Source organism: Sinohyriopsis cumingii, chromosome 1 (genome assembly GCF_028554795.1).
Source record: "Sinohyriopsis cumingii isolate HCF-2022 chromosome 1, ASM2855479v2, whole genome shotgun sequence".
Lineage (NCBI taxonomy): Eukaryota > Metazoa > Mollusca > Bivalvia > Unionida > Unionidae > Sinohyriopsis > Sinohyriopsis cumingii.
In genome coordinates, this window is record NC_142961.1 from 54022332 (window position 1) to 54045274 (window position 22943).

General features: G+C 37.9%; 1 protein-coding gene across 1 annotated transcript in view; it reads right to left on the reverse strand.

Annotated features, from left to right (window-relative positions):
* Window positions 1-22943, reverse strand: part of LOC149806886 (uncharacterized) — a 79530-nt gene that overhangs the window by 54216 nt on the left and 2371 nt on the right. Inside the window, exons 2-4 of the mRNA XM_089959129.1 lie at window positions 18110-18272; window positions 13207-13306; window positions 4383-4494 (exon numbers count right to left, since the gene is read on the reverse strand). The gene's annotated coding sequence lies outside the window, so the exon portion shown is untranslated. The remainder of the gene's footprint in view (window positions 1-4382; window positions 4495-13206; window positions 13307-18109; window positions 18273-22943) is intronic.

A 22943-nucleotide genomic window follows, 5' to 3' on the forward strand; every position in this document is an offset into this window, starting at 1 on the left:
TTCCAAATTAAACTTGACTGAAACAATCAATTACAAATAAAATCAGTGTCATTTTCACAAGCAAAAGTTATTTACACACAGTACATAAAAAGACATCAATTCCAACAAATTTTGCACACCTAAATAACAGGGAAACATTATTATATGGCAAGTATGACAAGTCATAAAAGTTCTTAGAATGTTCAGCCTCCTCTAAAACTCTTTACATCTTTAATTTGCAGTATTTTTGGGATTAAAGGGATAAGGATTTGATTTATCTCAAAGCTACTAACTTACTTATTCAAGAATAACACAAATTAGAGTGCTGCAGCAGTTTAGTTCTGTACCCAAAATGAATGCTAGGAAATTTGTGAAGACTGTTAAAGAGCACACCATGCTTTCAATACAGGGTACAAACTACCCCACATATCTTTCAAGCTGTTTTTCAGTAATAAAAAGATTACAATTCATCTGAACACCAATATCAGTTTCTTCTTCAAATATGTTACCTGAACACAGCACAATGGGAGAACAGGCAAGAGGTAGAGGAAGTCACATTACCCAATAGAGGAGGCCCAATCGCCACTAAACTAATGTGAAGCTTCAAATATAGTGAGAAATACAGGCAAGAGTAAGCACCTCAAAAAGCCAAAACATCACTAACAGTGTCCCTTCCCCCCCCCCCATGCAAATCCAGTGAAAGTCAAGTCGCTGCATCATCGTGATGTTGCTGAACAACCTAGCAAGGATGCTAGTTGTGCTGGTGTTATAGATTGCCCCAGGTCAAAATGAGCCATTTGGGATGAAAGATCTCCAAGATAAAATCTAGCTGACCACCTTCCAATGGATAATGTCAATTAGGGAACTCAAATGCTATGCCTGTGGCAACTGCCCTAACCTCAGAAGCCAATATGTGCAAGAAATTAATTTTATCTTGGGTTAGTTCTTTCTATGCAAAGCAAATAATACATCATATTCTAGGACAATATAGCATGGGCTAATATATCATGCTTTCTGTCACTCTGTAGAAGAAATACATTAAATAAACTAGAAGGGAGGGGTTATATGTAGGGCAAACAACCCCACTGTGAGACTATGAACACCAAACTTCATTGGAAAAGACTCTGTTCAGAAAACTAAACAAACAAGATGTCCACTTTATGCTAAGAGACTTCAATGTAAAAGTAGGCACAAAAGAGCATTGGTCATGAGTTGTCAAGTAGCACTGTGTGGGAGAAAATGCCAACATCGATTGCACCAGTCTACTTGTGCATGCTCTGCACACAATCTCATTACTGGAGGAACCTTACTCTATGAAGAACATCCATATGACAACATGAAGGCATCCAGATGGAACCACCCATAAGCGAATAGATCATATTATTATTAGAGGAAAGTGGAGATACTACAAGACATCATGTTCAAAAGAGGCACAGACATCTATAGTGACCACAAGCTGGTTGGCCAAAGTAGTATAAAAAAGGTCACCATTAACATGAAAATAATCAGATCAACTCCTAAAGGTACAAACAGTACAACAAGAATTCAATCTAAAATTAACCAATTATTTTTAAAGCCCTAAAAGACCTTAACAGCCAAAATAATACCAATGGTAAGTGGCAGAAGTTTAATGAAGTATAGTGTTGGGCTATAAAAAGTCAAAGGTAGCAGTATCATTACAGAACTTTTGATTTTGTTTACTGATCTGGGTCGAAGCCTTCTATACTAGATGACTACCTTCACATCAAATGCAAATGTATTATTAGGCACATGCATATGAGCCTGCCAAGCGAGCCTAGGGAGATTATAAACCACAGTCGCCTCCAGTCAAAGTACCATTGCTTGATAGGCTGTCCTTGTTCAGGTGCAAAAAGCACAAGCTCTTCCAATCAAGTACATCTTTTCACTGGCACAACTGCCTTAAAATCATACACAAAACCTACCTGAGGAATATATATGTCTCTAGTGACTAAATTTTCTGGGTCCTAATGCCACCTTCACTTACAACCATACTGACTGCTGTTGTTGTTGTTGTGGGGTTTAATGCCATTTTTCAGCACACGGTAGGCTATACATGGCGGCCAGTATTAATGGTGGAGGAAGAACCCGGGAAAACCCCAGAAAGAACCACTTTAGTATTAATGATGGAGAAAGAACCCCGGGAAAACCCCAGTAAGAACCACCAACCCAACATACTGACTGCACCATTGAGTGGTGTCTGAAATGATCATTCTCATTTTCATCCAAGAAATGTTACGTGGACAAATATTTCCTTGATAAATAACAGTAAAGATTTTTCTCTCCTTAGTTGTGACCATGTTGGTTTAACGTAATTAATGAGGAATGCAACTAGGGAGGATTTGTTGGTGAACTCCAATTCATGATTGTATAGAACAATCCATCAGTGCTTTCATGCCAGAGATTGTCAGCATTTTCATGTGCTAATACTTTTAACACCGAGATAGCCTTGAGTTGGTATTTGTCACTCCATGGAGGTCCCAAATATCAGTTTCATTCTGGCTCTTAATTAGATAATATTTCTGTGCATATGAGGGTTTGTAAATGCCAGTATGATACAGATATTCACTGACAAGTAAACAAAATTGCCATTGATTATAGCATAGACTGTCAGCCAATCCATCACCCCAGCAGTAAATTCTTTAACATGCATTCCAACTCCATCATATATATGTAATAACAAATCTTACACAAATGCCAAAGATGGTTAAGTACCCATAGGGATAGATGTGGAATGCTTCAAAAACTTAATTTCATCTTGGACAACTAATGATACTGATACTGTATATTTAAAAGATTCTGCAGTTTCATCGGGATTCTTATGTATTATTATTCATGAACCAGGCTGATTGTTTATCAAATCTGTCAATTGACCCCATTAATTATAACAACTCAATATGAAACATAAATATGATCCAGACTCATGTACTGTTTAGATGTGAGATTTAGGTTTATCAAAACCGTTCATGTTAGTAAAAACAATTTGAATGATTATACTATAAGCATTTTATTATCTATTGTTAGTCTTAGGTTTGATGTAAATGAAATTACTATGCATGGTGTTTCATCTTTCTACAGGCATCATTAATGCAGCATTCTATAAATGCAACCAACATGCCAGATTCTCTAATTTCCTAGTTCCCAGTGATTTCAGCCAGGTTCACCTCACAGTTTCAAAATAACACCCTGAATGTCAATGTTGAAGGTTGCAGTTATCTTGTTTGATCTTGGAAAATCACAAACTACCTGGGTCAATGTCGACAACAATCAGGCAGATAAACTCATTCAAATCTACTTTGTTGGACAGATTCACATCTGGGCCTCATTGGACTGATATCACTTAGCATCTGTAAATATCAACAGGTATTTGTATAATAAATGAAATTTCTAAGTGGCAATATAAAATCAACAAGCGTTTGCAGGGTTTTGCTTCCCTTGACTACACCCAGTAATTCAACAACATGAACACATATGGGGCCATCCGAGTTTGTAGTGGCAGCACTGAATAAAACTACTGCAATCATTGATGGGCACTAGCGTCCCAGGTTAAATAATCAACAGCTTCAAGTGGCAGTGCAAGCCTGAACAAGTCAAACTTTGTTTATGATAAAAGCAAATCACAAACCAACTCTAGCCATGTGATAAAAGTGCATCCCAATCCGAGTTGATCTTTGTGATAAAAGTGCATCTCAAGCCAACTTTGCAAAAACAGTGCATCCCATGTCAACTCTACCCTTCTTTGCAATGAAAGCACATCCCAAGCCAACTCTAACTTTGTAACAGAAGGGCATTCCAAGCCAATTTTTTGTTTGTTACAAAATACCAAGTCATTCCCAGGATTGAGAAATAGTGTGGTGTCAAGCTTCTACACATGCATAGCTCTATCACAAAATATCTTGAAGACATCTGTGAGCAGCAACATGTCCATTTGTAGATAAAGGTCATGATAGTCATCAAGATTTTGGCAACCAAATGCAGACCAGACATTATTTGAGTGCATCTATTTGTTGCTGGAATTGTCATCATAAGACAATGATGAATTAACGGCATCAATGGGTGGAAAACTTGTCATAGCCACTCATGTGCTCATAGGGACACATTATTTTACAAATGAACAAGACAAACTTGGAATTTTCATCAGCTGTGCCATTGTATTGATGAGTGATTGTAACACGATCAGTGCTATTAGCTGCTCAGAAGTTCATGAGGAGAACTGAAAAACTGCAGCAAGATCATGAACTGCAGCTGGCCCAGCTGAAACATTTTTTCCATATTGTTGGAGATGTTGGACTGTATATTTCTTTTCAAGTTTTCAGACTGTACTAAGACATCTTTAAACAGAAAAGGTATAATCAACAAAACAAATTCTAAAAATGTCACTATACCTGATATTCTTCTTGTCAGCTAAGAACAGAAATCCCTGAAAAAAACCTGCATCAACAATAGATATTTTGCTTTCAATGTTTTCCAGCTTGATTTCACCACTTGCACGTCTCTCTGTAAAAACAATTATATTATTTTACAGACAAGCCGAAAGAATAACAAACTTTAATTCGTGACACACTTATGGAAAACATAAATTTGAATTAATCATCGATATAAAAACATAATCTGTTGTAGGAGGATATACAGCTTACAGACCCACAAATAAAATTGGAATTCTTTGTCAATTTCCAAATTTCAAGCACCATTGTGAGAGAGACAAGATCTCCAGCAATCAAATGGAGGTACAAAAGTATATTTTGCAAAGGATCTATACAGTAACACATGAATTAACCAGACCCACAGCAAGATTTGGATTTTATCTGTAAAACATCATTTAACCAGACCCATGGTATGAGATGGATTTCATCTGTTGCACATCAATTATCCAGACCCATGGCAAGATATGGACTTTTTATATGTACACATCAATTATCTAGACTCACAGCATAATTTTGATTTTACTTGCAACACACACATCAGTTATTCAGACCCATGAGAAGATATGGAGTTTATCTGTAACACATCAAATATCCAGACCACAGAAAGATATGGACTATATCTGTAACATTAATTATCCAGACCCACAGCAAGAGATGAATTCTATTTGTAACACATCAATTATCCAGACCCATGGCAAGATATGGAGTTTATATGTAACACAACAATTATCCAGACCCATGGTAAGATATGGAGTTTATCTGTAACACAACAATTATCTAGACTCATGGTAAGATATGGAGTTTATCTGTAACACAACAATTATCCAGACCCATGGTAAGATATGGAGTTTATCTGTAACACAACAATTATCTAGACTCATGGTAAGATATGGAGTTTGTCTGTAACACAACAATTATCCAGACCCATGGTAAGATATGGAGTTTATCCGTAACACAACAATTATCCAGACCCATGGTAAGATATGGAGTTTATCTGTAACACAACAATTATCTAGACTCATGGTAAGATATGGAGTTTATCTGTAACACAACAATTATCCAGACCCATGGTAAGATATGGAGTTTATCTGTAACACAACAATTATCCAGACCCATGGTAAGATATGGAGTTTATCTGTAGCACAACAATTATCCAGACCCATGATAAGATATGGAGTTTATCTGTAACACAACAATTATCCAGACCCATGGTAAGATATGGAGTTTATCTGTAACACAACAATTATCCAGACCCATGGCAAGATATTGATTTTATCTGAATAACTAGTAATCCAGACAACCAATAAATTTATGCATATCAATAAACTTTGTATCTAAGGGAAACACCAAAATTCTACATATCAATAAATATGGATAAACGGCATCCATATAATTAACTTTAATTACCGGTACTGTTATGTTACTACATTTATTTTTATGAGCTGCATGGAAAAAAATGAACTTGGGTATCATTTCAGAGACACCAGTATTTTAATCTCCAATCCACGCCAGTTCACCTATGTCACTTGAATTATTCAAGGGTAAGAAAAACAGATTATTGTGAAGTATTTATCTATTACAAGACTATAATAAAAGCTTGTCTCTCTTTTCCTTTCTTTGTGTATATTTTATCATATAAGAAAAATTAAGATAAAATTCAATACAGAACCAGAAAGTTGTCCATTATGTCATGGTTGTGATGCAAGGGACCAATTTCATAAAAGCCTGAAAATAATGGTTTTGGGTTCTCTCCCAAAATCTTGCAATTACAAACCAAGGTGCTCACTTCTTGGACATTTACAACAAAGTGTCAGAATTCGAGAAGCATATATATATATGTAACACTCCCAGATAACTTGCTCCATGATAACTCGCAAATCTTCTTATAACGGAGGGCCATTTGTGGATCCCATTTGTTTTACAAGAAAGTACCAAAAATATGACCCCTATTTGTTGAACATGAAGAAAATTGTGATCAAAACTGGTAATTGAAACCTTGATATATTCCTCGTTTTATCATCAAAAATGGTTGATATGACCTGAAAGTTTGACTCAATATTATGAAACTATCAACTTTTAGTTCGATGGCATGTATTTTGTTAAAATTTCTGTCCAAACAACATTCTTGGTACACTGTAAATAACCATATGCAACGAAATTTCAATAATGAAAATCTCGCTAATTAAATAAGTTTTTTATCAAGCAAAATGCATGTTTAAGTTGCATCTTTTAGTTCGGTTTAAGTGTAATGATCATAAATACAATGTGCCCTGTTGTATTCAAATGTGAAATATGTCAATCTATCATACTAGTTATGTCCACAAGTGTTTCTGTGAGAACCTAATTAAGTGCCAACCGTGTTTTGATACATAATTTGCTTAAGTATTTGTTGTATTGTTGCACTGAATTTAAAGCTGACTATATATTACCACATTAATTGGACATCTGTATCAAATAAAGGGGGTGGAATAAAAGAAAAGTTAAAAGGCATACAAATCCATCCTGTGCAAGAGCTAGTAGCCCTGGTTGAGCGTCAACTCAATTCAAGTGATCAATCGAACAGTTACAATTTTGTAATAAAAGGAATCTTGTTTGATTGTGAATATGAATAAATAACTAGTCTGGTTCCCTGCTTAGTACTGCATTGCATTCCACTATAGTAGAGAGTAAAGCAGGAAATATATGGTTAAGGGAATCAGACTACTAAACAACAACATAAAGCAGTGATGTAATACACAATGTTTTCACATACACATGACAGTTATTGAATTCAGTTGGAATTATGTTATCAATCTCTCAGCGGTTGGGCATCTTGAAAATAAACATAATTTTTACATAAAAGTGAATAACTTAGTTAGAAAAAGCGCTTTATTGCCAATTATTCCCAATGTGATTTTAAAATGAGTAGTCAGCCATTAAACAAATAAGTTCACCCACCTCCCACTCACAGACCTTCATGGTTTTCTCAACATCAAGTGAGGAAGGCATCATTTCATACTGTTATGGAGGTCCCTCGATAAACTGCACTCTGGCTTATAGTACAGTCTCTGTTTTTGGAATACAGTGTGTGCAAGATATTGAGGGAGTGGTGTGTATATACATATATGATAGCCTAGTGTTTATCCATGTTTAATAGTGTTTAACCATCAAACAATTAAAAGAAATCTTAAATCTAAACAACTTCAGTGTCAGCAGACAAATGCCCATGCTAATATCATGCACCTATGCCTTAATGTGCAGGAAATAGGATTCCTTGCAGTTAAAATATGTTATGTAATTGTTAAGTAATGAAAAACAAACATACATTACACACATTTGGTTGTATTGCACTTCTAAATTTTGGGGTACAAAGAGGTGTTTGTTATATCTTGGAATTCATAAATAGTGAAATTCAATACAGCAAATAATTACAGTACATTTATGTAGAGGTCCACAATTTGCTGAAACATTTTGGTGTATTTGATAGACAATAGCCTAAACTTAATCCTTGGTTTATACTATGTGTGATTTTTTCAAATTCATAAAGGATTAAATATGTCAATAGATTATAGCTGGATCAGATATTACTAAAGAGCTCGGGTGACATAAAATGGGGCAGTTTGTTATCAATATTTAATGTTTCTAGATATCTGAGCAGTTGTGATCTACAAATGCTAAGATGCCCAAAATCTAAATAACCGAAATATCACGTAAAATTCAATAAAAGATTGCAACAGGAATTTCAGTGGTTGGAATCAAGTTCTAAGGGACATGAATATCCATTCCGCCATTCCTGTAAAGCTGATTTCAAGAGAATCTTCCCAAATTCAACCCATACAGCAGCAAACTTGAACTATTCTGGTCTATAACCACCAACCTATACCTACCCGCAGGCAGGAAACAATTAAACTTCTTACTGGACTCAGCAGATTAACAATGCCATATTTCAATGCAGACACTAAGAAGGACATTTTTCCATTCTGAGAATAATTCAACCTGCGAAAACCAGGATCCAATAACATTTCAGCATCTCCTAAGTGTTACGATCAACACTGATGAATGTGATGAGATGATGTCCACATTTTAATATTAGAAAGCAAATGTTTTAGTAAATTATATTTCTCCTTGAATACTTACCTGATCACATTAGCATTTGGAAGACAAGCCCTACTACCTCCAAAGTCCAGGCCCCCAAAGACAAAAAATTCATCTTTTATGTCCATAATATATAGACGAAAGGCAATAATTATTACTCATTACCTCTCATTGCCACCTACAGGTGGTGCTAGTTTAAACTGAGTGGAACATCATGTAATGGGATGCTCACATGACAGTGAGGATTATCGGGTATTAAAGTAATGTGATCAGATAAGTATTCCAAGTACAGCTGCTCAAGAGGTATTCCTGTTGTAAGCCAACCTGGTTGCATCAATGGTCCAGGAATGTAATCAAGTGGCATGGAAGAGGGGTGTCTTTGAGATAGCAATATCATCTGCAAAAGGGTGCATTTAGAGGCAACCCAGCAGGATAAGATCTACTGCTGCATTGAACAATCCTAGGAGTTGCAGAAACTCCCTGGTTGTGATCAATTTTGTGTTTGGAAGTGGATTATGTGAGGATGACAATTCAGACCACCAGGTTGAGGTGGGTGAGAAAATGAGAGAATCCATACAGATGGAAGAACTGATGGGAGGGAAAAAGATGAGATTTCCCAAATGATCAGAAAACCAAGATGATTTAAAAAGGAAATGATACAAAATGTTTTCCCTCTGGCTAGAATGGAACTGATTGTATGTTTCTGGAGCATGTCATCCAGATATGCCACTGGAAATAGATAAAATCATGAGGAATACAGAATACAATACAGTGGAGTTGTTTCATAAAGGCCCAAGGACTTATATTCAAACTGAGAGAGAGAAGAAATTGATGACAATCTCCTCAGTATGTAAACGACAGGAATTTCTGTAAGGACGGGAACATGAAAGTATGCATCTGTCAGATCAAAAAAGATGGTAAAATTCAATTGGTTGGATGGAAGAGGCATACTGATCTTGCTGTCTCCATCTTGAATGCCATTAGCCTTCCTGATCAGAAAAGGCTTGGAGGAAAAATCTGGAGAATGTGAGTTTGGAACAATCTCCATCACCTGCTTCTTAATGAGTATCTGAATCTCTTGCTACAAAAGTGAGTCTGACAGAACTTATGTCAGAAATGAAGAGGACAAAAGGGGAGTGGTTAGCAAAATGAGAACCAATGTCCCTCTGAGACAATTTGGATCACCTACTTGCTTAGTGGAAAGAGACAGATCCATCGCTGTTTGAAAAACAAACAAGAGTCAGGAGCCTACTGGATAATTGTCTGTGGGTGGTTGGGGACATGAGTCAAAGGTGAGAGAGAAGAGGCATATGGGTAAAGTAACTTTGTATCCTATCCACATGATATGATTACCTATTAAACTGATCAGCAGATTGTCTTCATGCAGAGGATTGGGATCGCAGCTAGCTTTTTAGTTGAGTAGCAAACAATCCAGTATCTCCAGTCATCATATCACTGAGGGTGAATCGGAGATCATGTATGAAGCAATGATTGCTGGGCAGAGAGACCGTCGGGCAGTTATTGGCTGCCTGGCACCGCAAGTCCTCTATTTTGCTACCAAACAGCAAAGGTGATCCAAAGGGAGGTTCTCAGGGTCAGGGCAGGATGTGCACTGTTGGCCTTGTCTGTCAGCCTGAAAAATTGCCATAGATGCCAAGTCCAACAACAAAGACGTGAGCCCTAAATTAAGAACGAGCTTCAAAGTGGTATGGAAAATGTCTATATCCACCATAAAGAGACAGGCAAAGTCAGGCTGATTGCAGCATAGTTCTTGCCCAACAATGGGAGATCTGTGATGAAGGTGTTGGAATGGGTCTTATGAGACTGCAAAGAATGCTTGAAGCTTAGTCTTAGATAAATAAGAAAGGATTTGGAATTGCCTAGGTCAATGATCTTGGCAGACAGAACCCCTGCAAATTATGATTTTTCCCAAATGCAGGGAGGACAAAAGGAAAGGATGATATTTTCTTCATTAAAAACAAAAGAGGCTTTGACCCTTATATGCCAGTGTTGAAGATGAGGTTGTGGACATTCCAAGTTCAGCAACACCCCATAGATTGTATTGCCACCTTAAAGGAATACTCAGTCCACTCTATGATGGGGTCTGAGCATGAACTTTCATCAAGTTTATCCCCACATTCAGTGTGCAGGTTGTCCTAGACAGGATCAAGATTGATATCCATACACTACATTCCTGGAGGTATAGACAAAGTTTGTCCCTAATACTGTCACAGTATCATTTATGACGGTAAGCCATGAGTAAACGGCTATTTGTATCTGTAGGATGTAGTCCTCAAATCAGTATGCATGGCTTGTTAAATTCAAAAACAGCCATTACTGGTGTCAGGTGTATGGATGGCAGTGTAGATGGCTGTACTGCCAGAGTAATGGTAATTTTAGGAGGACTGATGGATCTATCAATAATATCCTCTGTAATGTTATCATTCCATAACTCAACCTGACGAGGCATAAGACAATATGTAACAGAAGCCATACAGTCACCAAATGGTATAGGTCGTGGGTCAGACAGCTAGACAGTATCATTTGCAGCCAAGACAGTATCAAAACAATGGTGCATCCAGACAGTATGGATAGAGAGCTGGATATCTCAATGATATGGTCAGTAGCCAAGATGGCATCAAAACTGAGGTGCATCCAGACAGTGTGGATAGAGAGCTGGACATCTCAATGATATGGTCAGTAGCCAAGATGGCATCAAAACGGAGGTGCATCCAGACAGTGTGGATAGAGAGCTGGATATCTCAATGATATGGTCAGTAGCCAAGATGGCATCAAAACGGAGGTGCATCCAGACAGTGTGGATAGAGAGCTGGATATCTCAATGATATGGACAGTAGCCAAGATGGCATCAAAACGGAGGTGCATCCAGACAGTGTGGATAGAGAGCTGGATATCTCAATGATATGGTCAGTAGCCAAGATGGCATCAAAACAAAGGTGCATCCAGACAGCGTGGATAGAGAGCTGGATATCTCAATGATATGGTCAGTAACCAATCAAAACGGAATGCAGCCTGATGACACAGCTCATTCAAGTCATTTATAAGCACCTTATGCCCAGACTTACAAAGGCCACACTCAGAAATGCTGGGGACTTCCACCACCTGGGCTGCCTAGAATTGGTGGGAAACTCTCCCAAAGTTTTGATATTCTCAGCTAAAAAAGAGGAAGACAGAAAGAATTATAAATGGTCATTCAATTCATTTATAAATCCCATCAGACCTGCCATTTAAATGAAAACTGAATCTGGGACAGGGTTTCATGGGGCCGTTTTGAAGTGGAGAATGACATCGTAAGTATCATCTTTTGAAATGGACCAATTGAGTGGAAATTCCTTAGTTTATTCCTTTTTGTAGTGGAATTTACATTTAAACTTTTACTTCTGGTCAAAGTTCATTGACCAGATTGTTTTTTTATTAAAAAATGTATCCATTATAATGAAATGAATGCAGAGCAAACAAAACAGGTTTCAAATCAACTTAATGATGGCAGTTTTTTATACCAGAAATGAAGAATATCTATCAGAATTGACTGATAAACAGAATCTGACCAAAAATGATTTTAAAAAATCACTTAACGATCATGGAATGTGAAGAAAAAAAACATTTTTTGGGCATAGCATTTTTAATTTTGGCCATGCAAATCAGGACTTATGGACCCTAAAACCATGCTTGGACATGTGGAGGGGAGGGGAGCTTACAACTACCAGGCTGCCAAGAATTGGGTGGTAACTCCCCAGAAAGTATTAAATTATCCAGATTTAACAGCATCACAAAAAACTCTAGCCAAAAACAGCAGTAATCTCGGTCCTTTGATTTCATATGTGCCAAACATCAGTACTCCATTGATTTCTCAAGTCACTCCATTTCTTGCACTTTTCCTTAGAACTGTCAATCATATATTTTCCTTCCAATTGGTGCACATTCTGCATGTAGTTGATGATATACACTCAATATATGTGAAACAACAAAGTGTGAAAGAGAAAAAGAAAAAACAGAAATTCAAAGTTAATTGAATTAAAAACATCCTAGATACCTGCTATACCAGGGGTGATAAATAGTGTGAGCAAATACCAACTTATTCTAATACAATGTAGCCTTGTAGAGACTTGCAGTCAGAGAAACCAAGTCTGCATAGATGAAAAAATTATGGTAAAAATTCAAAAAATAATGTATACCACCTGTGGAATAATCCTTAATACATTAGAAAAAATAGCTCAAATGTCCACATGCTTTCAGGAGGTGAAGTGAACACTGTTCTGTCAGTTCATAACGAAAGCTGTAGGCAGCAAGGGGAGGCAATGTGCAAAAGTTATTGTCTTTTGTCTATATATTTAAGACAGAACAGATGAATTTTCATTTTTGGGAGGGTTGGATTTGGGAGGTAATAGGGCTTATATTCCTGACCTTACTGTGATTGGGAACATATTCAAAGAAGAAACATGAAAATTTATTTCAAAAGTTGTAATTTTTTCCATCTGCATACTAAAAATTGGGTCAATGAAAATCCTCCCTTTTTGGAAGTTAAAACTCCTGACCAAATTTTTCAATTTTCCTGATCTATCCTAAGCTGGCCTCTGTCACATATATCTAAGGATATATATATCCTTCTATCATCTTCTGCTAAGGCTCGACAATCTGATTTCTTTTAATGAAAACATTATCGATCGATAGATAAATAAAACTTTATTACCTTGAACAACAAGGAGACATCCATCTTCTTTGAGAAGACACAGACTCTGTGATGGAGTATCAAATAACCATCTTGTGAGATTCTGGACTGGTTTACTTTGCTAAAAATGTTAAAATATTAAGAAACTACAACAGTTACAAGAAATTCTGATGCAGAGCAGTACAAATTAATAAAAGAATTCCTTCCATCTAATAATTCCTCTAACTTTGTACTTATAGTCCTCTAACCCTGTGCTAATAGTACTTTAACCCTGTGATGATAGTCCTCTAACTCTGATGATAGTCCTGACATGTCAATCAACCCAATTTAGCATCTCCTGATTTCATTACCTGGTGCAAACAATTACCAAAGTAACCTAATATAGGTTACCATGTGTGACTTGCTTCGTTATACTCAACTAAGTAGTACTTACCCAATCATAATACCTTACAACTACTACTACTACCTAACAAACCCAACCCTTCCAGATTAAAATGTTTTGGATAAAAAGCCAAAAGTGATGTCCACCTAGGTGGCAGTTAGAGTGATCTCCCATTCATATTGGGATTGAGGTGAAATATGATGAAATTATCAGTTACTATTGGAGCAAAAGGCACACTCTCTATATGGATGTCAGTGTGGGGAGACTGGGAAATGTATGTGTGAATGTTTATTATGGTTGAGTAGGTATTATCAAAGAAAGATATTTTACAATAAAATTTTGGATTTTTCTTTATATATGTTACCCAATCATAATACCTAGTAAGAATAGGTAAGAGGTGGAGGGAGAGACACCCCTTTAGCTCAGAGAGACCATCTCCAACCACCAAAGGTATTTGAGACAGCTCCTAGATAACTCAAATGGACAATATACTCCAAATGTCAGGGAGTGGTTTTGAAAACAATTTTCCCTCCCACAAATTTTGCTGCATCCTTATAAAGCTGTCGAAAGACCCAGAAAGGAAACCTTTAGCACCACAGGTGTAGGTCCCACCAGATCAAGTTGAGCCATTTAAGAGTAAAGACCTCCGAGATAAACACTGGATAAGTGTACATGGATTTTCATCCTACATCCCAGATAATAACAAGTTGAGAACAATTTCGCTCATATACAATATTTGTGGCAACTGTCCCAACTTCATGAGCCAAGATGCAAAGTTTCACTAGTGTTGGGTTATTCCCAAATATGCAGAACAGATAGACCACTATATTTCAATACAGACACTTTCTATCTTGGATTTCACCTGTTCAATGGCACTGGATCCTTGCCTTAATGGAATTTATCATGGCTACTATTCTGGCTGAAAAAGACACCATCTGAACTGCTCTATAGAGCTTCATTGGTTCACCTCACATACAAGCCCTGCTTCCTCTCCACATCTATGAATGGCAGCCAGAATAAGTGAATACATGTCTTATTGGTAGACCCATCTACATGCAGTTCTGACAAGATAGGTCAAAATAGAAGATTGGACAGGTCTTTGGTTTGTCTGATATCATCTCTTCCATGGAAACACAGTGTGCCAGTAATTGTGAAATGGTAGGTTTTAACTGTGATTGGTGCTAACTGGATCTTGTTGAAGAGCTATAAGAAGTTAGTTCTTGAGGTATGGATGCTTGCCATGGTATAAAGTGTTCTTGTGCGCTCCACTGAGAACATATTGTATTGCATTTGTACACCTTTAATGTGGATGGGCCATCTCACAAGGGATTCTCCACCACTTCTTTGTTTCTAAGGGCATACTTTAATATGATCTAGATGTGCAGGTTGAGTAATGCTGGGTGGGATCAAACACCTGCCATTGTGGTTGCTTAAAGCAGATGCGGGAATATAATGATTCCTGGTGAATCTGTTGGTAGACTGACAAGATCGATCCAACACTTCCCATTTGAGTGGATTAATCAAGATGAGGAGACTACTCCAATTCTTCTGCTTCCTGTATCACCTTTGGAACTGAGGTTTTGGAGGAGAGTGTATACATTTTAATCATTCCATTCTATAGAAAGAGCATCCATTATCCAGACCTATTGAATTTCAGACTGGTGAGACAAAGGTTGGGATTTTGGTATTTTACTTTGTCACCAATAGATCCATCAAATCCCATCAGCTAGCAACTGAGTGAAAACTGAGGGATGAAGAGACCATTCCACTTCTACGTTGAGGACACAAGTTTAGATCAATATTTTTAGATAATCCCAAACAAGAATACAAAGGTCTGGGGACTTGGATCTGCCTGCTCTTTGAAATGAATCATCACAGTGGAGATGTCAGACGGAATGAGAACTCCATTCCCAAGTATGTTCTCCAACCATAAATGAAAGCTTTCCAAAACAGTTTTCATCTCAAGAATATTTCTGTGTAAATAATGATCCTGAGGAGGCCACACTCCTATGGTATCCTGAAATGGTAGGAGGCTTGCAGAGATATTCCCAGCACGAGTCCAGCGAGGTTTCCCTACCTTCGAGATACATCCTCATATTATGCAGATTGTGAAAGTTGGTCCAATGGTCAAAGGTTCAACCTCCATCTGGACCACAGAATCATTGTAATGGGAGCTCTAGAAGTCAATCAAGGACTAAGATGTCTGCTGCTGCATTCAGCGAACCCAGCAGGTGAAAGAATTCTCTAGCATATGATTGTTCCATATAGGTAAGGAATCCACCATTGTGCTAATTCAATTCCCGTTCCTAGGGGGAAACATACTCTGTTTACTTTAATGTTCAGTTCCAGACCAAGTTGACTGAAATTTTGAAAAGGTACAAGATCAGAAATGTCCTTGTTTACAAGGACACTGAGAGTGAGAAGAAGCATAACAAATGACATCATGTATTGTTCCAAATATAACTCGTCTGTTGTTTTGTAGCCCATTATTTCAGTAAAAGCATCACACATATAACTAAGAAGTGGATGCAAAGACAAAATAATACAGAAAACTTACCTGTATATATCTGGATTTAGCTAAAATTATACAGCAATATTAAATGAGTTCTGTATCATGCAAATGACCTGCACTTATTACTACGGTTACAGCAATGTGAGGTGTTGAAATCGCAACCCATGCAGGTATGTAACAAAGGCACCTAAATGTGAGAAGATGGCAAAGTGATCATTTCGAAAAGATAGAAACTTTGTTGTTGATGATAGAAAGAACAGAAAATTGGAAATTTATGGCTGGAGTATTCTTCCCAGCAAAGATGAAACTCCTCCAGCCTGTTTAAAGGTAGAAAACATCCCAAGTGTTTGTATGGATTTTTCCTGCCTGCAGAGAGCATGTAACTTGGCAAAAGTGGAAGATAACTGATGATTTCACAAGATTTGGTGCCAATCCTTGTGTCAAGAGGAGATCACTATCTAACTGCCACAGGGGGTGAGGTGGGTGGGTTGAGTTGGGTTAGATAAATGTTAGCTTTTAAGCTATAAGATTTTAATTTGTGATGGCTGGATTTGCGAGGCAACAGTAGTTCTTATACGGTTGGGTAATGTAGCTGAAGAAGAAAACTAAGGCAATTGAGAACAGTGATATTTGTGATTGTTTGTGACTTTACAACTATAACAATGGCTTGACACTGCTATTTTTTAATTTTATGTCCAGTGACAAGAAAAAAAAGGAAATGACTACATTTTGTTTTCTGTATAGATTTATCTAAATAGCTTACCTCCTTTTCAAATCAATAATTTTGCCAAGACACTAAAAGAAGCAAATGAACATACTCCATTCACTTTTTATTTAAATAAACTTTTAAAAAATGTGTCCACATCAGGTTGAAAATCATATTCCTTAAGTTCAGGATCTTTCTCCATCACCCTTATCAATATCATTAAAGTGTATTGTTTAAAACATCCACAGCTCTATGGCTTAATGTTGATTATATGACTAAAAGGCTTGTTTCTCAGCCACTTATAGGTGAAACCAGCAACACTTTAACTAAAACAACAAGGCTGGAAACAAGTCTAAGAGCATAAAGCTACAAATATTCTGTTGTTTTCTCATTTTAGCAACCAATGGAAATGTTCTGTAAGCCAGGTTGACCAATGTCACTGCATTCTGTCATTTTGATACACCAATGACTGAGCAAATTTCTAGTTGTACACAACTGCCAGTCAGACTGGGCTTCAGTATGAGAAGGGTTGAAATGTGTACTGATGGACAAGCTGATAGCTCAAGCCCATCATTATACACAACATCAATAGGGAAGTGATAGATCAGGAGTTTGATCAAAGAAATGAAAATGTGAAGGAAGGAAGGACAGACAATGAACAGACACACGAACAAAAATGTTAAAAATATCAAAACAGAAAAATTGTCAATTCAAGTTTTGGAGTTATGGTTTAGAAACAAAAGTGTGAAAATTGGATCAATGGATGAAAATGTAAATAAAATAGTGAAACTGAGGACTGTGACGAGCAAAAGGCACATTAACACCATTATTCCAAAAAGAGTTTTAAAAAATTCATAGAGATATCGTAAATGATTTTGAAGTGTTTGATCCAGAAATTAAAAGGAATGAATTGCAAAAGGCAGATCTGAACCTGGTGCACAATTTAATGTGTACCATGTTTCATAAAACTGTCTTGAACAATTTTGGAGACTAGATCCAGATAAGAAAAAGTTAGTGATGGATGGATGAATTAACAAAATAAATGAAAGTAAAGAACAACAGTTAGCATAAGCCACAAATACACAACTAGTTAATATGTGTATAAAGTTTCTAAGAAATAACTTAAACAGGCACATGTGAGCAACTAGTCTAAATATGTGTATAAAGTTTCAATATATGACTAGGCTTAAATTTGTTTGGTTCTAAATTTTCAAATATTAAACATGCAGTTTCAAACTGCTTACAAATTCTTGCCATAATTTATATTTCAAGTCAGAACAGACTTTATTCCACTGTATATTTTTTCAAAATTTCCAATTCTTACCTTGGAGAGGACATGCAGAAGTTGATTGACAATATAACTAAAATCCACCGAGTCATGAGCTGATACGTCTGGTAAATCATGTCTTGAACTTTTCACAAATGCTGTCACTTTTCCTGACACTATGGACACCAGCAATGTTACACTGTTATCCCAAATGACATCACTGAAAAATGAACAGGATTTCATGACTGGTGTATTTATTAGGAACGTTTACAGATATTCTCAGAAACAGTTTTTCTGAACATGAGCAATTTCCAACTGCTAAAATGAAAACAGACAATCTGGAAAAAGACTTTGATGCACTGAAGGGATTTATAAAAGAAATATGGCAATGTAATTTTTGTCATTATAAGTGCATTTTCTAACTATTTTGGTAGCTGTCATTTTAGGTAGTAAAGCTGTCTGCCCCAGAAATCAGGCCCTTGTGGATTACCAAAAGTCATTAGAATGAAGCCTCTCATCAAAATATGCAAAGGATATGAACTTGTTAGGTCAATTATAGATCTGAAAATTTACAGGGGAGATTCTCTCATCCATATGATCCATGGGTGTGTGTGGAATTTTCTAAATAAAGAATAAATTTATCAGAGAAAGCAAAGTTTTAAGTAAATTATGTTTTTTTTAGCTGAGTGAGATACTAATAAGGATGCTCGCAAGATGTGGTGGTTGGGAGCGTTTTTAAGTAATGTGATTGGGTAAGTATTTTCCCTTAAATATGTTCTCCAATCACATTATGTTATGAGAATAAGTAACAGGAGGAGAGAATGCTGAGCATTCAAACTCTATCTTAGTAACTTTCTAGGGAAGAATAGCTGAATTCCCCATGTGAATGATAACCCGTTCTCCTAATTACATAGGCAACACAACCTTGATCTATGACCCTTATCTACTGTTAGGAAGATGAAGATTGAAATCTTCTTACCCACAACATTTCACTGGCAAATCAAGTGAAGCTAAGAAGCTGTGTTGATTGATTTAGATGGGTCTGGTGGCCATCTGTGCTGCCACAACAAGACCCATCAGAAACAAAGTTTGCCTCTAAAATGCTAAATTTCTTAGATGAAGGAAAGAGAAGGTTGACTCTGCATGCCAGCTAACAGCTTCTATTACATATTGGATTGAAACATGTTCCAACACGAGGCTTGCAGAGATGGCATGAAGCTTCTAAGCAGTAATCCTTGTGAGGTAACTCTGATCTGACGAGACACTAGAGTATGCAGAGCATATAACCAACTTTTGTCACAATGCATGGGCTTGGGGGGCTGATACCTGAGTTCTGGCTTACACTGGAAGGAAGAGGCATTTGTAAGTACCATGGCTTGTCGCTACGTTTCAAGTAGTGTTTATGAGTGAACAGGATCTAACATGGTGCTGTTCTCAACCTGTCTATAGAAGAGAGGGAGCGAGTTGTTGTCTCCTGATTGTGCCAAGATAACCACCGAACCCTCCGATCTGAAATGAAGAGAGTTTAGGTGGACATAAAGGAATTGCAGCTCACTTACTCTTCATGCAGAAGCTTAAGCTATAAGGTAACATGACTTGCATGAAAGTGACTTTAGTGTGCTTGAGGTTCGAATGGATTCAAATTGAGCCATACTAAAATCCAGGATTAGTTACTTTGGGAAACAGAATGAGGGAATGCAGTCAAATGAGACCAAAAGGTATCATGACCAAAATCATGTCTGCCATGATGTCAGAATATTTCCAATATCATGGAGTGGTAGCCTTTGATAGAGATTGGGGCCAATTTCTTCTCAAACAGCCAGAGAAAAAAGTTAAGGGATTGAGGCATGCAGAGGGATGCTGTTGTACATACGGCACCTATTCCTGAAAACATGCCACTTTCCCTTGTAAGACTTTAGAGTGGAGGGCCTTCTTGCTCTCAAGATTCCCTCCATTATCCAAGATTTGAACTGTTTTTCTCACAAAGCTGTCCTGATAAGAGCTGAGCTTGTAGAAGAGGAGGATGGTCCAGGCAGAGAAGGACCGCTCATGACTGGTTGCCTGAGAAGAATAGGGGTGGCCAGAATCTTCCTGGGCAGATCTATTGTAGAACGAGTAGAATGATGACCCAGGACTTGTCCCACCTCAGGGGCTATAAGAATCATCTTGCCATTCTGACCCCATAACTTCTGGATTATTTTCGGTGTTAGCACTGTGGGAGGGGAAGATTACGCCCACAACCCACCAAATGATTGACAATGGATCAATGCCACAAGCTTTTGGGTCTGGAACTGGAGAGATGAAGGTGGGTAGCTTGTGATTCCATTTCGTCACAATAAGCGATCATCCGACACCCTGAAAATGCGCAAATCCAAGTGAAGATCAATTGATGGAGAGACCATTCCATGTGAAGGACTTGATCTTTTTTGGTTAGAATGTCAGCCAAGACAATGAGTGTCTGGAATGTGTCTAATTTGTACTTTGATATGGAGATTGTTGCACATATCAACTGTCAAATCAGAACACACAGGTTGGGTGATTTAGTACCTCCCTGTTTGAGGAGATAGGTCATCACCATAGAGTTGTCGGACAGAATGAGGACAGTTTTGGCCTCAGAGTTGATCATTTCAGAAGTGAAAGGCATTGATGACCGCCTTCATTTCAAGGATGTTGATGTGTAGAGCAAGTTTCCCTGGCTTCCACATGTTGCTGAAGGTAGTGACGGTCAGCAACAGGTGGGAACCCAAAATGTGAGCACTGATATCGGTACTTACCATTATTTCTGCTTGGACTTCTCCTGCAGGATTCCTATGGTCATCCAACCTGGCTTACACCACAGATGCAGGAATGACCCTGACTATTTGATCAAGGGGACTTGAAAAAGGGTGCCAATATGCTCACAAGGTCCGCATAAAAATGACGGATGAGTGGGATAAAGTCTTGCTGCACTGAATAAACCAAAGAGTTGCTTAAATTCTGCCACTGACAAGTCCTGTTGGAAAAAGACTTGATGAGCTTGATGATTCTGATTACAGGAACATGAGGTCACACCAGATTCCGGTTGGCTAAAAATTCCATGTCAAGATGGACAAAATTCATCGATGGATGGAAAGTTTACTTTTCCCAGTTCACTAGAAAGCCTGGATAATCTAAAAGAAAGAGAAGCTTAATCCTGCCTTGGGGTAGAATACAACTTGCCATATGTTTCTGGAGGATGTTGTCCAGGTACGCTGCTGCCATTGTAGATCACGTCGATCAGAACAGGGTGATGGCACAATTCATAACCAAGGTAAAAGCCCATGGGCTGATGTTGAAGCCAAGGGAGAACTTTGCTGATATTCTCTGTCATGGTGAGCCAAACGGAGAAAATGTTCGTGACACATGATGGATCAGAATGTGAAAATATGCGTGGGTCTGATCGAGACTGACAGCATACTTGTCCCATCACATGGGGATGATGATTGACCTCACCGCCTCCATCTTGAATTAGTTGAGGCGACTCAAGTCAATGATGAGTTTTAACTTGCTGTTTGCTCTCTGAAAAAGAAACAGACTTGAATAAAACAATGTCTTTCCACCACCTGTTTCTTTTTTTTCATGAGTGACCATATCTCTTGCCGTAGAAAGGCATCCTTCTCTGATATGAGTGCATCTGTGAAGAGGGGAGAGGTGAAGAGGAGAGGAGGATGTTGATGAATGAAAACCAAAGCCCCTGAGAATGACCTAGATCACCACCACCTGAGAGGATTTGGTTTCTTACTGCATCTGTATGATTGGTTCCTAGTGATAGACACTAGTGTATATGCCACTGAGAAGATCCTATCCTGAGGCACTTAACATCCCTTCACACTGGCAGGGATGAGTATTAGTGAATGCCTGTGTGGGTTGAGCAGCAAGGTGGAGGGACAGTTCCTTGGCTGTCTGCCTTCAAACTTCCTACAAAACAATGGTGACCCAAACAGGGTCATCTGGAAAGGGAGGGTTTGACAAAGTTTTTGAGAGATATGGATCACAGACATGCATCACGTCATATCAGGAGTAAATTGACCGAACCTGTCAAAGTACTGACCATGGTATGGTAAGCAGCTCTGGTCAATGACTCTAGTAATCCTCGCCATTGCCTCCCAAGCATGGCTATTGCTGGGTGTCCCGTCAAGTCTGAAAGGTGCAATGACATCCCGAACCAAAACTGATGGTTAAGGAACACATCTGGCCACCTTATAAAACAGACAAATGATATGTGAACAGCTGCTATACTCTTGTCAAGTGCCAGGAGATCAGCATGAAGGCATCTGTTACCTTAAATCTATCTGATTGAGGAAGGAATCAGAAGGATAACATCTCTTCCTCCTTGTCTAGATCTACCGAATCTTTAGGGTAATTGCAGGGGTGGAGGGCATTCTGAAGTAGCCAACACCCAATAAATGTCCTAAATTGGCAGCCTGAATGTTAAACTTTAGCTTATTCCATAGTTGGATTTGAGTATGATGCAAAGAATGGTGGATTTGAAAGAATTTTGTTGTACTCACTGTGCATGGAAGCCCAATCTTGGCCTACTTGCAGCTCTGGAGAAGATATACCTGGTGGTATGAAGACTCAATTTTATCCCTATGAAAACGTCACTAGGTCTCCCTCATGAACAAGCAGTGAACATACAGAAGTCTGGTGCTGCCAGGACTACTGGCAAGTTTGCCTGGCTAAAAGTCAGTCTGGAAGTTGGCAGTATAGAAGATGGTCCAGCTATCATCGGTACTGCCACTCCAAGGGCCTGGTTGGACAGACAGATTTCTCACTTAGAAAGGGCATGTCATCAATGGTACAGTTAGATGGAAGGATCTGTCACTAAGATCCCTCTAAATCATAGTTTGCTGGACTGATTCAATGAAAACAA